Source organism: Micropterus salmoides, unplaced genomic scaffold, assembly GCF_014851395.1.
Source record: "Micropterus salmoides isolate LMB-PRFRI ecotype aquatic unplaced genomic scaffold, ASM1485139v1 Ms_hic_scaffold_5, whole genome shotgun sequence".
Taxonomy (NCBI): domain Eukaryota; kingdom Metazoa; phylum Chordata; class Actinopteri; order Centrarchiformes; family Centrarchidae; genus Micropterus; species Micropterus salmoides.
Genome location: NW_024044237.1, coordinates 38,199,721 through 38,217,032, shown reverse-complemented (window position 1 = coordinate 38,217,032; position 17,312 = coordinate 38,199,721).

Here is a 17,312-nt window from a genome sequence, read left to right as displayed (position 1 = left end):
TACGCCAAACTCCGTTGACAAATCAGTGTATTTAATAAATCCGTGCTTGTCTTCTGAGCGTATGCTTTCAAAGATAACCCATATACATGTATTCTTGTGAAGTATGGACCAGGCTTTAATTCGGCGGTTTACAATAAAATACTAACTTTAAAGTAATGTGTCGGGCTGGTGAATTTAAAATGTTTGGGGACATGAGGCTCGTGGAATTTATCTGACGAACTGAACTGAAATGTTAAACTGGTTAAAAAGAAAAACAAGTAATAACAGCAAATAGTATGAATAGAGGCAGATTCAACGTTCCCTAAATTAGAAGATAAACTGATGGCTGATCTCTGGCGACAAGTGTTTATTGTTTCCCTGCACACTGAATCCTTACTTTGCTGTCCACATCAAATACCCAGAATAAAAAATTAAATATATGTATAAATAAAAATACAATAGATAGAGATATAAAATCTTCAACTCTATTTCTCTTTCACACATATGTGCACGGTGTCACACGTGTTCAGTGTTCCTATCACTTTCAGTTGTCCACATACTTCTGGACGTATACTTTGTACTGTGCTGCTAATAAATACTTATAAAAATTAACTTTATTTATAGAGTGTTATCAAAACAAAGTACAAAGTTCTTCACAGAGAGAAAGATGACATGAAATAACAGTGAATGATAAAATACATCAGGGACAAAATAAAATAAGAAATAACAAGCAAGTAAAACATTAAATTAAGCAGGACAAAAGAAAGAAAAAGACGATTATAAAGACGTAGATAATTTCAGCATCCTTGTGCCTCCTGAGTTGTTGGTGTGGTAATAATCCGTGGAAACATCTTCTCTGCTCCAGGTCTCCTGTGAAACAACGTCTAATAAAATCTGAATGTTTAAACCTTTTAACCCAAAAGCAGACGATCTGACGAATGAACGGTTTCATCGCTCAATGCTTTAAAAATAAGATACTATAAATAAGATAATGCTGACAAATAACTCTGGTTCCATTCCTCCAGTCTTCTAAACATAAATGGTTTTCTTTTGTTGTTCTGAGTCACAGCTGGTGATCCTGGCTGCTGTGCTTCATCGGGTTTTTAGTGCTTTGAGTGAAACTGTGTATTCTGGACTTGAATTTTGTTAAGATACATTTTGCAATAGTATTTAGGACGCTGGGTGGCTGTCATTAGATGCACAGGGTTGTAGGGGAGAGCGGGGTATGTTGTCACACTTTTCACACTGTCTGATATTTACTGAGCACCGAACATGGTACAAAATGAAAGAATGAAGTCTTGGGCAGAAGTTTTGTATTCATCACATCTTCATATCTTATCTCATTACGGAGCTGTGGACTGTTGAATAAAGAGTTTAAACAACTTGCCCCATCGGCAGGTAAGTTGTCACACTGGATTATCAAACAGTTAGAAACTTGTGAATATTGATTTCAATTTCAAATTGTAACCAGAACTAAAAATAAAATCAATCAGCAATCAAGCCCAGAAAATTTGGAGAGTAAATAATTTAATTCAAAACACAAATGTTGGCAGAGCAGACATTAAGTGGCACAACGTCTTTCTTTGAATTTTAAAATCAAACGTTCTCTGGAGTGCAAATGGATCTATGGTTACTGAATGTAATGCTGCAGATAACTTGCTTAAATGTGTAACTTCTTAACTAAACAGATGTGGCAACAAACGACAATGTGCACTTCTGTACAACGTACATACTGTATGTATCTGACCAATCAGATGTGTTTAGAGTCACAGTTCTGGCCTGAGGTGCAAACATCGCCGGCCCATTTGTTGCATTTCACATACTGTATGAAAATGGCTCCACATAGACGAGGCCAAAAGAGATCAGCTGTACTTCTGACTGATTTATTCTTCAACCTGCCTGACTGCCTTTAACATTACGTCAGGTGGTTTTCTGTCATTCTCTGTCTTCTGTTGATAATTTCCATCCTTCAAAAACACATTCCTCCATAAAATTACAAATAAATTACAAGCGTATTTATCTACTATGCTTGTTGCCTAACTAAATTAATAACTGTATGATGTAGTATGTGTGTTTGTATCTACTAACATGCATGCCTACAGTATAAGACCGTAAATACTCTGTCATGAGTTCAGTCTTGTCCAGGCACACGGCTGCTGCTGTAAACTACAGAGTATAATATTCTATTTACAGAATCATTTAATCCCGATGTCAGAGGTAATTACACAATTTCACACAGTTTTTTGAGCAACTAATCACATGACGACTTGCCCCACACTGACATGTGTGCTAATGTTGGCTAAATCTCAAGGTTAGCTTAGCATAGCACTTCAGCTGAAGTATCAAAAGACATATTATTGTCTCCTCTACTCTGTGCAAAGTTATCATTTTGAACATTCATACCTAATAAGGTTGGAATACATAAAATGTAAAGTGCAAATGTTTTATTTTTGAAGCAAAAAAATAATAACATTGTGCTCACCTTGGCTGTTAGTGGTTCCCTACACTTATTTTAACACCAGAGGGGATCGTTCATTCCAAGCAGTGGCACCGAGGCTGTGTGGAAGGCTTTGCCTTCCTTTCTACGTTCTGTGAATTCTGTTGATACTTTTAAAAAGCAACTGAAGACGCTGATATTCAAGCAGGCTTTTAGTTAGACGTGGGTTTTTGTTTTTTGATGGTTTTGTTTCTATGTTTTCCATCTGTATTTAAATTTTCTTATACAGTATATTTGCTTTGTTGTATTGTATTACATTTTACTGTGTGATTGTTTTTATCTGTGAAAGGTGCTATACAAATAAACTTTACTTACTTACCTCAGATTAGAGTGAGCGTGACCACATGTGAACAGGAAGTTGAACATAGAAAAAGAAGTCACACAAAATGGCTGTTTGATTTTTGACATAGAGCCTCTAGTGTTGGAGCAGTGGGACAACTTACCCCGCTCTCCCCTACAGTAAATGGGTAAAGCTGACAGGAAGTGGTAGGTGCTGCTGGGTGGGGGGGCACACAGATCTCAGCAGACCACAGGTACAGAACACACGACGTTACTCAGACCTATAGGCTGCGTGGTCTCACTGGAAGACTCTTTTATTAAAGCAGTGTACCGTCGTGTCCCATAAATGCCTCGGTTTCATTGACTGATTACTTTTAGGGTTTTATGATGTTTATTGCTTATGTTTTATTGCCAGGCGGTTAAAGGCCATAAAGTTTTTACTGCTGCTGCGTAGAACGTGTATTATTGTGGCTTTCTCTGTGAAAAGTTCTTTATCAAATAAAATTTAAACTTACTTACGACTGGAGCCGATAGAACTGGTTCATATTTCTTATTACTGCAATAAACAACAAACCTCATCTGCAGTAATGACAGGAACATCTGTGTAAATCTTCCCTCCTGCAGAACAAAGAAAAGGACAATCGGGGCTGGAAGTGAAGCTGCTTTGAACGTTTAGGACGGCGTGGAGGGCCTCTGTTTGTCTCAGGATCTCATGATGATGATTATTAGTCTATCAGAATACGCTGCCCCTGATATCTTAAATAAAGATGGCATAATACAGTATTTCAACATGCTCCCCATCTCCTTACAGTGGAGTGAGCAGTGGGGCGAATGTTTCTGTAGTGGGAGCTTTTATCTGATGGGGGATATTAGTCAGAATACGCTGCCCCTGAAATGATGTTAGAATATAATCAAAAAACAGAAGATGTCATAATACTGGGAGAGTTATAACTTTATGGGACTGGAAAGGGAAACGCATCAGGTAGCATTTATCATCAGCATATGTCGTCAGAACACCGGTCCTCTCCTCTGCCGTCGCCATATCAGGTTCACTGGGCGCTTTTCCACCATAAATTAGTGCAGAAAGTGTCTCCAGAATGCAGGAAATTAAGTGTTTAATGCTCAAAGCCAAATCCAGTAAAGGGGGGGGGGGGTACTGGCACCTATTTTTGTTGACTTCAAGCACTGATCAAATGTCCAGATTGTAGTTGGAACGTTAGTGTTGAATAACTGGGTAGTTAATGCATCGCCCTGCAGCCTTACTGAAATGTCCTGATGCGGATCCGGTCAGACCGAGAGGGACAGGTGCTGCTGTTCTCCTTTGTTTTCCAGGATCTTGAGGTTTTTCTCAAAGCCCAGGTTTGGCAGCATTGGTCCGGTCTGGTTATGTTGAAGACCATCTCTGGTCGGGGACAACATGATGAGGTACAAGGTAGATTTACACCGGGTTGTAAAGTGAAATAAAGCAGGTATCTGTGTGTGTGACAGTTAAAGGCCGAAGGCTTCATTTAGAAACAGGCTGAATGATGCAGGACTTCATTGCAGCAGCTCGGTACGACCCGTATTCTTCGTGCTTTTCTATTGCTGGTACCAGCTCGACTCGACTCGCTTTGGTTCCCCGTCCTCCCTTTTCCATTGCAGATGTAGCACATCCTCAGTGCAGCTGGTCATCGCAGCGTCGCCACACGAATCTGTCGTGATGTAATCTTGTTTAATGAATTGAGTTGAATGAAGAGACACGAGAGACAAGTTTAAAACAAGTTTAATAACAAACTGGATAAATCTGTTTGTTCCTGAACGGTCAACATCGAAGGAATCCTAAAGTAAGAACAGACTGAGCAGCTAAACTGACTGCTAGCTTGTTTCTGACACGGCTTTGTTGTCGATTCTCTCTGACCAATCAGCAGGCTGCAGTGTTTTCACGTCACGTTTTGGTTTCGCCTCAGCTCACCCGGAAACTCCACCGAGCTGATACCAAACAAAGTACCAGGTGCAACTTTCCCCAAAGGAAAACCAAGAAGACGAGTAGAGGTGAGTCGGGTTGGTACCCTGAGGAGGAAAAGGGGCTCTAGATGTTTTGTTTGGTTTCTCTGGTGGCAGAAGAATAAACAGTCTGTTTAAGGAGGAGGTGATGGATCAAGAGTCCCAGGTGGAAGAAAGTCAAAGGAGACATAAGTTAAATAACGTTTTGTAGATGAGTTCTGTAACGTACCAAAGTCCTTCTAGGCAAGTTCTGCCATCTTGGCGACGCCTCCGGGCAGCTAGTTCGACCTAAGAAGACCAGGTTCCTGTCTGAATGAATGTGAGAGGGTCAGAACTTTCTCTGGGAAACGGGATCTACTTGTAACACAGACCCTTACGTCAGTGGAACCACACGATTGGCTGAAATATGTTTCCAGCTTTGGCTGTTAAAAGCAGACAATTGGCGTTCTAGGGGGATAACCGCCATCTTTGCCATTACGCGCTTTCCCCGTAGAGTTGTGTAAAATGTCTCTGGACGTACTGAAGGGGATCGAACCGCCGGCCCGCTGATGCGTACTGGCCAGCAGGAAACGTCCCGTGTCCTTCTCTTCTGAGGGGTTCACTGTGGAGAGTGCTCTCTCTCTCTCTGGGCGTTTCCATGGCGATGGCGGTCGGCAGCGTGGCGTGTGAAAACAGTTGTGAATGAGTCGGTGGGAAAAACTTCTCCTCCTCTCTCTCTCTGTCTTCACAGTCTATTTCTCCCTCGTTCGGCCCTTGTTGTGGTAAACAGGCCTCTCTGGACCATGTGACTCCCCCCTCCCCCCACCCCCCCGACTCTTTTAACTGGGAACCAGTTAATGACTGGGATGGTTGGTGGGTTACATAATGGGCTCCTCTCCTCTCTGGGGGGATGGGGGGCATGAGTGGGGGGGTTGTGGTCTTTTGTTGCTGTGGTTCAGGGTTTGTTCGGCTCCAGTCATCCAGAGAGTCCCTGACCCTCTGTTAACTGTTTCTCTTCAGGTCCGGATCAGAACTCTGATCTGGATTCTGTGTAAACATTGAATCCTGGTTCAGAGGCTGCTCAGGGTATGAGGTGTGCAAAGCGCCACGTCTTTAACGGACACGTCTACATGATCTTCTGCGCTTCGACTGAAACATTCAGAGTTTAGTTTTCTGGAAACGAAACGAATCTTTTTCAGTCCATATGCCTGTTTACCCATTTCATTGGGTTTCAGCACGGTCTCATTCCCAGGCCGAAATCGTACCTGGCGTCATGATCTGCTGTTTCCCCTCCCTGCATGCCGTTTCTGTCTGAGCGCGGTGTTCCGGCCTCCCCTGGTCCAATCACGTGATCACCTGGCTCCCCTACGTTAGACTTCATGCGGCGCTGCGCAGTGCTGACTCAACGTGATGCATGCTGGGCAGAAACTGTGTCCGACTTTCGCCGGCACTGCAAAACGTCACCATGTCACATGACATTAAAACCTCGCGGGAGGAAGGCGGCTGCAGGCGCCGAGCCGCCGTTTTGGCCGCTAGTAGAAGTTACTACAAAGCACGGAGCACTTCCTGTCGACTCAGAGGCATTGCGAGGCTACCCAGCCGACCAATCACGGTGCTTACAGTCCGCGTCGCCTCGACGTGTAGTTACATTTTTGAGGAGGTGCACGTCAGGTGACGGCGTGGGGTAGGCGGCTACGCAGAGGCTACGCCGTCGATTCAATGCAGAAGTATAAATTATACTTTAGACCATCAAGTCGGCGAAAGTCAGCCGCAGTCATCTCGAACGCACCTGTTGATTCCACTACTCAGCCCTGCAGTTCTCACGCTGCGTTCCAGGAAACTTGTTCTGCAGGTAAACTGATGTGGAAACATGTGATCGGTCAGCTGCTTACAGTAAACTGAATCATCTTCTCTGCCCAAAAGTTGTTCCGGAAATGTGAAAACATCTGGAAATACAGCGTCCAACTTCAACTGCTGTCGCTGGAAGGACTCACAGTTAACGAGTTTATTCGTCTTTAATCAGCACCAAGAGCTCAGCTGAGGGTTCAACTGTGCAGAAACTGGCCGTAAGTTAGTCGCGGTCAGCCATGTTGGCTGTTCACGTTTGGCGTCATGCACCTGGAACGCTTTGAGGTCGGAAGTTGGATATTTCAACTTGGAAATTTTCCGGTCTGGAACGCAGCATTAAACCCTGGTTCTACACCTTTCAGGTGAGTCTGAGGTCACATGATCGTCAGCGTCGGTCTCTGCAGGAGTCAGACAGAAACAGGATTAAACAGATAGAGGATCTGAACAGGATTACAGCTGTTTGTCTGTCTGAGGCTTTGATCTGACCTCAGATCAGCCGACAGCGAGCGAGTAACTGAGCACATTCACTTCTGAACTGAAGAAACCTGCAATAAGAACCTTTGTGAGGTGGTGACACCGAGGGGCCTTCATCACTTCCTCCACCGAGGGGCCTTCATCACTTCCTCCACCGAGGGGCCTTCATCACTTCCTCCACCGAGGGGCCTTCATCACTTCCTCCACCGAGGGGCCTTCATCACTTCCTCCACCAAGGGGCCTTCATCACTTCCTCCCGTCTGTCTGTCTGTTGTATTAAAGCGGTAAGTTTGTGTACCAACACAAAAATCAAATGAAAGGCAGTTCAAGTCCAGTTTAGAGAGTCTGAAGATGTTTTTTAAAGGACCTGGGTAGAGTTTAGCGTTGGCTACCCCGCTGTAGGGAGTCACTCCACAGAGAGCTCACTCGCATTATTAAAACAAAACTTTCAGACACTACCTCGATCGTTATTTTGGCGCCGTTAATTGCGTCATTGCCGTCGGACAATCAGTTTGCGCTCTATCAGCGCAATGCATGATGGTACATATGGTTTGGTCAGTGACCATCGGTTGTGAACTACTTTTCAAAATGCATTCTGGGATACATTGAGTGGACTGTATAGGGTACACGGGTTTGGGAAAAGATCCTGGTTTGGGTTGAAAGAACTACGATAATTACGGAAGTTACGTGGCAGAACTGTTTGTGTCAACTTCTCTGCTATTTCTCCAACACGTCCTCACAAGTGTTTGAGGTGGTGGCGCATAGATAAGATGCTTGCCTTTGGTGTGGGAGACCTGGGTTCGATTCCCACTGTGAGACGTCCACCATTGCGTCCCTGAGCAAGACACTTAACCCCTCGTTGCTCCAGTATAGCAATTGTAAGTCGCTTTGGATAAAAGCGTCAGCTAAATGTAATGTTGTTGTATGTATGTTAAGTAAAAAAGGTTTGGGTTAAAGTAACGTGACGCTCTTTAACTTCAATTAATTAACGTTTATTTAGTAGCCGTTGTGAAGCCGTGTGTGAAAGTCCTGGGTTTGACCCGTCAGACCTCCTTATGCGGAATTTGGCGCTATTTATAATAATCTGAATTCCTTCTTTGCTGGCGTCTAGAGGTCACTAAAAACCTAAACATGGGTCGTGCTGAACAACAACCGAGCGGCTGAGGACCAAACGTCCACATGTGACGACTTGGGAGTGAGAACAGAACTGTTATTACTTCATCATGTAAACGCTTCACAACGTTGCTGGATTTTTACATTTGACTTGATTATATGACTGACGTAGTTTTATTCCAAAGCAAACTGAGGCCGGACGTGTTGCAACTCTGACCAGAGGTGTTTTTGAAGATGTGTCCAGAATATTTACCTGTTTGAAAAGGTAAACAAAGATGGCGTCTTCCTGTCTTTGTTTCGGTGAAGCTGTGGGAGAGAAAAGTGGCATCGTGATGATGATGATGAGGATTTTCTGTCAAACATCATCAAACAGGTGATAAAGACTCCTGGACTCACCTGTGCGGGATGTTGTTTCTCCAGTTTGAGGCTTTAATTGGATCATTTCCTGGAAACTGAATCTTTATGCAACAAGTTGCACAACAGGGTGAGGAGGGTGAGGAGGGTGAGGAGGGTGAGGAGGCCCTGGTTCCTTTGTGGCTCCCACAGAAACATCTCCAATTACAGGACAAAGGCGGCTCATTCAGGCTCGCAGCTCCAACACTGCAGCTTTGCATGTCTAATGAGCGCTCTGCTGAATGCTAAGAGGACCCCGGGGTGCTGCAGAGGCCTCCACACCCCCAACACCCCCCGCCCCCCCCGGACCCCCCAACACCACCCGCCCCCCCAGGATCCCCCAACATCCTGCGACATGTGAACACCTGATCCAGGTTTCTGATCTCTGTCATGTGGTGCAGCTCGCCGTGCTCAGCAGAGGAAACATGACGCACAGCCCGAAACAGTCTGACCACAAGAGACGCCACTGAAAGAACCCTGAATAGAATCCTACGGGCAAAGCCCGCAACGCCAAGGATGGCGGTTGTATTCACATGTCCCGCCCCTCCCACTAGAGAGCCAATCGTCTGCTTTTTAACAGCCGGGAAACATTTTCAGCCAATCGTGTGGCGGCGAGGAGCAGGTGTGACCAGATCAGATCACTACCTGTCCGCCAGAATACGGTGTGACCTGCAGTCCTCGCAGTGAGCCTTCTGTAAACGGAGACGGTATCTGCTGACTGCATCCAGAACCTCAGTTAGCTTAGCATCAGTTCCAGGTGGGAGGAGCTCACGGCGTCCCGTCCCGGCGCTCTGCATAGAGCCGTAAATGAAGGCGGTGTGGTGAAAGCTCGTGCAGCAGAGCCGTTCTGGCTCTCTGCCCGTTCAAAGAGAGACCTGATCCTGGTGGTCCCAGATACCTGAGGCCTCACCAAGATGGCGGCCGAGGGGCGGGGCTCTCCTTTATAAGGACTCTGGTCCGATGAAGATCGTTCTGTGGTTTCATTTCCTCTCAGTAAAATCTGAGAAACTAAACTGACTTTTCTGAACGCTGATCAATAACAGCAGGACCTGAAACTGATCCACACCAGAAACCAGAACACGGAAGCCCACTGTCGACACAGATGATACGATCAGAAGTCTTCTTCTGTGGTGTTTGGTGATGAAACACTGAAGCGCCAAACACACACACAGATTAACTACACACACACACACACACACACACACAGATTAACTACACACACACACACACACACAGATTAACTACACACACACACACACACACAGATTAACTACACACACACACACACACACACACACACAGATTAACTACACACACACACACACACACACACACACAGATTAACTACACACACACACACACACACACACACAGATTAACTACACACACACACACACACACAGATTAACTACACACACACACACAGATTAACTACACACACACAGGGGTCAGAAACAGGATTAAAACACTGAAACCAGACAGAACTGAACAGTCTCTCGTCTTCAGCCCCCCCCCCCCCAGGGAACCGTTGGCGAGGCGCCACATTCTTTACCAACGAATCACTTCGCAGGAAGTCAGAGAGGAAGAAGCTGGCTAATGTTTTCCTGTTACACACACACACACATCGTTGTGTCACTACCTTTGTGGTCTAAACCCCCAAACAGCCCTTTAAACTAGTCGGTCCAGGGTTTTGGCTGACGGACCCCATAAGTACAGAAGGATCCTGGTTTTTGGACCCCACTGATCCAGGAGAACAAACCCACACACACACTCTCAGTCAGTCCAAACCATAATTACAGGCTGCAGATGTTCAGCAGTTAAAGTTTCACTGCAGCAGAATGTTAAACACCAACAGGACCAGAACTGAGACCAGGACCAGGACAAAGATAAAGACGAGGCAAAGAACGCAGATCAAGGAAGGACCAAAACCAGGACACAGACAAAGACTGGGACCAAGAACAAGGCCGCAATCAAGAACCGGACCAGGGGTAGAACCAGAAGACTGACCAGGGCCAGCACAAAGAACAAAACCAGGACCAGGATCTGCTCACATATATGATGATTTCTACTAAAGCTCTGCAGCAGAATTCTTGTCTCTGTGTTTGTGGGTCTGTAGCGGATCAGTTCTGCTGCTCGCCGCTCGCCATCCCCCCGTTTCCCTCCAGTTGCCATGGTGACGCTCAGCTATGCAGAGTCTGAATACAGTCAGCAGCTCCGAGGAAAGAGGCCTTTGTTACCCACAACCCCTTTCACCTCCTCCCCCTCTTCAACTTCTCATCTCAGCTCCATTTTCAGAATCTGAGCAGCAAACTGGAAACCAGCCGTGGAAGTCCAAAAACCAGTATGGACCCAGTATGTTCCCAGTATGGACCCAGTACGTTCCCAGTATGGACCCAGTACGTTCCCAGTACGTTCCCAGTATGGACCCAGTATGTTCCCAGTATGGACCCAGTATGGACCCAGTATGTTCCCAGTATGGACCCAGTACGTTCCCAGTACGTTCCCAGTATGGACCCAGTATGGACCCAGTATGGACCCAGTATGTTCCCAGTATGTTCCCAGTATGGACCCAGTATGTTCCCAGTATGGACCCAGTATGGACCCAGTATGTTCCCAGTATGGACCCAGTATGGACCCAGTATATTCCCAGTATGTTCCCAGTATGGATCCAGTATGGACCCAGTATATTCCCAGTATGGACCCAGTATATTCCCAGTATGTTCCCAGTATGGACCCAGTGTGGACCCAGTATATTCCCAGTATGTTCCCAGTATGGACCCAGTATGGACCCAGTATATTCCCAGTATGTTCCCAGTATGGACCCAGTATATTCCCAGTATGTTCCCAGTATGGAACCAGTATATTCCCAGTATGTTCCCAGTATGGACCCAGTATGGACCCAGTATATTCCCAGTATGTTCCCAGTACACCTACATTCACTGCCTGAACATATGTTTCTGAAGCATCCCCAGTTATTCTCAATATACGTACTGGTAATATTCACGGAAAACTGGAAATGACTAGTACTACCATAATGAGTATATTCCCAGTATAACCAGTGTTCCCAGTTTGATTCCAGTTTGATTCCACTATAATGGTAATATATTTACAGTGTTCCCAGCAAAGTCCCTATATATCACTGTACATTTATAGTAAGGTCTCCATTTTCCCAGTATGGTCCGTATGGTGTATTTCCAGTACATCTCCTGTTAGCGTTAGCTCGCCATGCCATGTAACCTGATCCTGAAGCATCAAAGAGTTAGCGTTAGCTCGCAACGCTATGTAACCTGATTCTGAAGCAACAAAGAGTTAGCGTTAGCTCGCCACTCTACGTAACCTGATCTGGAAGCAACACATGGTTAGCGTTAGCTCGCCACGCTATGTAACCTGATTCTGAAGCATCAAAGAGTTAGCGTTAGCTCGCCACGCTATGTAATCTGATTCTGAAGCATCAAAGAGTTAGCGTTAGCTCACCACGCTAACTAACCTGATCCTGAAGCATCAAAGAGTTAGCGTTAGCTCGCCACTCTACGTAACCTGATCCTGAAGCATCAAAGAGTTAGCGTTAGCTCGCCACGCTATGTAATCTGATTCTGAAGCATCAAAGAGTTAGCGTTAGCTCGCCACGCTAACTAACCTGAATCTGAAGCAACAAAGAGTTAGCGTTAGCTCGCCACTCTACGTAACCTGATCTGGAAGCAACACATGGTTAGCGTTAGCTCACCACGCTAACTAACCTGATCCTGAAGCATCAAAGAGTTAGCGTTAGCTCGCCACTCTACGTAACCTGATCCTGAAGCATCAAAGAGTTAGCGTTAGCTCGCCACGCTATGTAATCTGATTCTGAAGCAACAAAGAGTTAGCGTTAGCTCGCCACGCTAACTAACCTGATTCTGAAGCAACAAAGAGTTAGCATTAGCTCGCCACTCTACGTAACCTGATCTGGAAGCAACACATGGTTAGCGTTAGCTCGCCACGCTATGTAACCTGATTCTGAAGCATCAAAGAGTTAGCGTTAGCTCGCCACGCTATGTAATCTGATTCTGAAGCATCAAAGAGTTAGCGTTAGCTCGCCACGCTAACTAACCTGAATCTGAAGCAACAAAGAGTTAGCGTTAGCTTGCCACTCTACGTAACCTGATCTGGAAGCAACACATGGTTAGCGTTAGCTCGCCACGCTAACTAACCTGATTCTGAAGCATCAAAGAGTTAGCGTTAGCTCGCAACGCTATGTAACCTGATCCTGAAGCATCAAAGAGTTAGCGTTAGCTCGCAATGCTATGTAATCTGATTCTGAAGCAACAAAGAGTTAGCGTTAGCTCGCCACGCTAACTAACCTGATTCTGAAGCAACAAAGAGTTAGCATTAGCTCGCCACTCTACGTAACCTGATCTGGAAGCAACACATGGTTAGCGTTAGCTCGCCACGCTATGTAACCTGATTCTGAAGCATCAAAGAGTTAGCGTTAGCTCGCCACGCTATGTAATCTGATTCTGAAGCATCAAAGAGTTAGCGTTAGCTCGCCACGCTAACTAACCTGAATCTGAAGCAACAAAGAGTTAGCGTTAGCTTGCCACTCTACGTAACCTGATCTGGAAGCAACACATGGTTAGCGTTAGCTCGCCACGCTAACTAACCTGATTCTGAAGCATCAAAGAGTTAGCGTTAGCTCGCAACGCTATGTAACCTGATCCTGAAGCATCAAAGAGTTAGCGTTAGCTCGCAATGCTATGTAACCTGATCCTGAAGCATCAAAGAGTTAGCGTTAGCTCGCAACGCTATGTAACCTGATTCTGAAGCAACAAAGAGTTAGCGTTAGCTCGCCACTCTACGTAACCTGATCTGGAAGTAACACATGGTTAGCGTTAGCTCGTCATGCTATGTAACCTGATTCTGAAGCATCAAAGAGTTAGCGTTAGCTCGCAACGCTATGTAACCTGATCCTGAAGCATCAAATGGTCAGCGTTAGCTCGCCATGCTATGTAACCTGATCCTGAAGCATCAAAGAGTTAGCGTTAGCTCGCAACGCTATGTAACCTGATTCTGAAGCAACAAAGAGTTAGCGTTGGCTTGCCACTCTACGTAACCTGATCTGGAAGCAACAAATGGTCAGCGTTAGCTCGCCACGCTATGTAATCTGATTCTGAAGCAACAAAGAGTTAGCGTTAGCTCACCACTCTACGTAACCTGATCTGGAAGTAACACATGGTTAGCGTTAGCTCGTCATGCTATGTAACCTGATTCTGAAGCAACAAATGGTTAGCGTTAGCTCGCCACGCTATGTAACCTGATTCTGAAGCAACAAAGAGTTAGCGTTAGCTCGCCATGCCATGTAACTTGATCCTGAAGCATCAAAGAGTTAGCGTTAGCTCGCCATGCTAACTAACCTGATCCTGAACCATCAAAGAGTTAGCGTTAGCTCACCACGCTAACTAACCTGAATCTGAAGCAACAAAGAGTTAGCGTTAGCTCGCCACTCTACGTAACCTGATCTGGAAGCAACACATGGTTAGCGTTAGCTCACCACGCTAACTAACCTGATCCTGAAGCATCAAAGAGTTAGCGTTAGCTCGCCACTCTACGTAACCTGATCCTGAAGCTTCAAAGAGTTAGCGTTAGCTCGCCACGCTATGTAATCTGATTCTGAAGCAACAAAGAGTTAGCGTTAGCTCGCCACGCTAACTAACCTGAATCTGAAGCAACAAAGAGTTAGCGTTAGCTCGCCACTCTACGTAACCTGATCTGGAAGCAACACATGGTTAGCGTTAGCTCGCCACGCTATGTAACCTGATTCTGAAGCATCAAAGAGTTAGCGTTAGCTCGCCACGCTATGTAATCTGATTCTGAAGCATCAAAGAGTTAGCGTTAGCTCACCACGCTAACTAACCTGATCCTGAAGCATCAAAGAGTTAGCGTTAGCTCGCCACTCTACGTAACCTGATCCTGAAGCATCAAAGAGTTAGCGTTAGCTCGCCACGCTATGTAATCTGATTCTGAAGCATCAAAGAGTTAGCGTTAGCTCGCCACGCTAACTAACCTGAATCTGAAGCAACAAAGAGTTAGCGTTAGCTCGCCACTCTACGTAACCTGATCTGGAAGCAACACATGGTTAGCGTTAGCTCACCACGCTAACTGACCTGATCCTGAAGCATCAAAGAGTTAGCGTTAGCTCGCCACTCTACGTAACCTGATCCTGAAGCATCAAAGAGTTAGCGTTAGCTCGCCACGCTATGTAATCTGATTCTGAAGCAACAAAGAGTTAGCGTTAGCTCGCCACGCTAACTAACCTGATTCTGAAGCAACAAAGAGTTAGCATTAGCTCGCCACTCTACGTAACCTGATCTGGAAGCAACACATGGTTAGCGTTAGCTCGCCACGCTATGTAACCTGATTCTGAAGCATCAAAGAGTTAGCGTTAGCTCGCCACGCTATGTAATCTGATTCTGAAGCATCAAAGAGTTAGCGTTAGCTCGCCACGCTAACTAACCTGAATCTGAAGCAACAAAGAGTTAGCGTTAGCTTGCCACTCTACGTAACCTGATCTGGAAGCAACACATGGTTAGCGTTAGCTCGCCACGCTAACTAACCTGATTCTGAAGCATCAAAGAGTTAGCGTTAGCTCGCAACGCTATGTAACCTGATCCTGAAGCATCAAAGAGTTAGCGTTAGCTCGCAATGCTATGTAATCTGATTCTGAAGCAACAAAGAGTTAGCGTTAGCTCGCCACGCTAACTAACCTGATTCTGAAGCAACAAAGAGTTAGCATTAGCTCGCCACTCTACGTAACCTGATCTGGAAGCAACACATGGTTAGCGTTAGCTCGCCACGCTATGTAACCTGATTCTGAAGCATCAAAGAGTTAGCGTTAGCTCGCCACGCTATGTAATCTGATTCTGAAGCATCAAAGAGTTAGCGTTAGCTCGCCACGCTAACTAACCTGAATCTGAAGCAACAAAGAGTTAGCGTTAGCTTGCCACTCTACGTAACCTGATCTGGAAGCAACACATGGTTAGCGTTAGCTCGCCACGCTAACTAACCTGATTCTGAAGCATCAAAGAGTTAGCGTTAGCTCGCAACGCTATGTAACCTGATCCTGAAGCATCAAAGAGTTAGCGTTAGCTCGCAATGCTATGTAACCTGATCCTGAAGCATCAAAGAGTTAGCGTTAGCTCGCAACGCTATGTAACCTGATTCTGAAGCAACAAAGAGTTAGCGTTGGCTTGCCACTCTACGTAACCTGATCTGGAAGCAACAAATGGTCAGCGTTAGCACGCCACGCTATGTAATCTGATTCTGAAGCAATAAAGAGTTAGCGTTAGCTCACCACTCTACGTAACCTGATCTGGAAGTAACACATGGTTAGCGTTAGCTCGTCATGCTATGTAACCTGATTCTGAAGCAACAAATGGTTAGCGTTAGCTCGCCACGCTATGTAACCTGATTCTGAAGCAACAAAGAGTTAGCGTTAGCTCGCCATGCCATGTAACTTGATCCTGAAGCATCAAAGAGTTAGCGTTAGCTCGCCATGCTAACTAACCTGATCCTGAAGCATCAAAGAGTTAGCGTTAGCTCACCACGCTAACTAACCTGATCCTGAAGCATCAAAGAGTTAGCGTTAGCTCGCCACTCTACGTAACCTGATCCTGAAGCATCAAAGAGTTAGCGTTAGCTCGCCACGCTATGTAATCTGATTCTGAAGAAACAAAGAGTTAGCGTTAGCTCGCCACGCTAACTAATCTGAATCTGAAGCAACAAAGAGTTAGCGATAGCTCGCCACTCTACGTAACCTGATCTGGAAGCAACACATGGTTAGCGTTAGCTCACCACGCTAACTAACCTGATCCTGAAGCATCAAAGAGTTAGCGTTAGCTCGCCACTCTACGTAACCTGATCCTGAAGCATCAAAGAGTTAGCATTAGCTCGCCACGCTATGTAATCTGATTCTGAAGCAACAAAGAGTTAGCGTTAGCTCGCCACGCTAACTAACCTGAATCTGAAGCATCAAAGAGTTAGCGTTAGCTCGCCACTCTACGTAACCTGATCTGGAAGCAACACATGGTTAGCGTTAGCTCGCCACGCTATGTAACCTGATTCTGAAGCATCAAAGAGTTAGCGTTAGCTCGCCACGCTATGTAATCTGATTCTGAAGCATCAAAGAGTTAGCGTTAGCTCGCCACGCTAACTAACCTGAATCTGAAGCAACAAAGAGTTAGCGTTAGCTTGCCACTCTACGTAACCTGATCTGGAAGCAACACATGGTTAGCGTTAGCTCGCCACGCTATGTAACCTGATTCTGAAGCATCAAAAAGTTAGCGTTAGCTCGCAACGCTATGTAACCTGATTCTGAAGCAACAAAGAGTTAGCGTTAGCTCGCCACACTATGTAACCTGATTCTGAAGCATCAAAGAGTTAGCGTTAGCTCGCAACGCTATGTAACCTGATTCTGAAGCAACAAAGAGTTAGCGTTAGCTCGCCACGCTATGTAACCTGATTCTGAAGCATCAAAGAGTTAGCGTTAGCTCACCACGCTAACTAACCTGATCCTGAAGTTTCAGTTTTAATATCTTCACAGCTTATTGCTAATAATAATAATAATTGATGAGTCTGTTTCAGGCAGGAAAAGGAGCAGCAGTTTAGATCAAGAAGAAAATCTGATCAGCACGATTATTAATCTGGATCCACTGAATCACTTTCATTATGGATCTGAAGGCCAGCAGCAAAAACACGACGAGGAGGGAGGAGCCCTGTGTGTGTGTCTCAGTGTGTA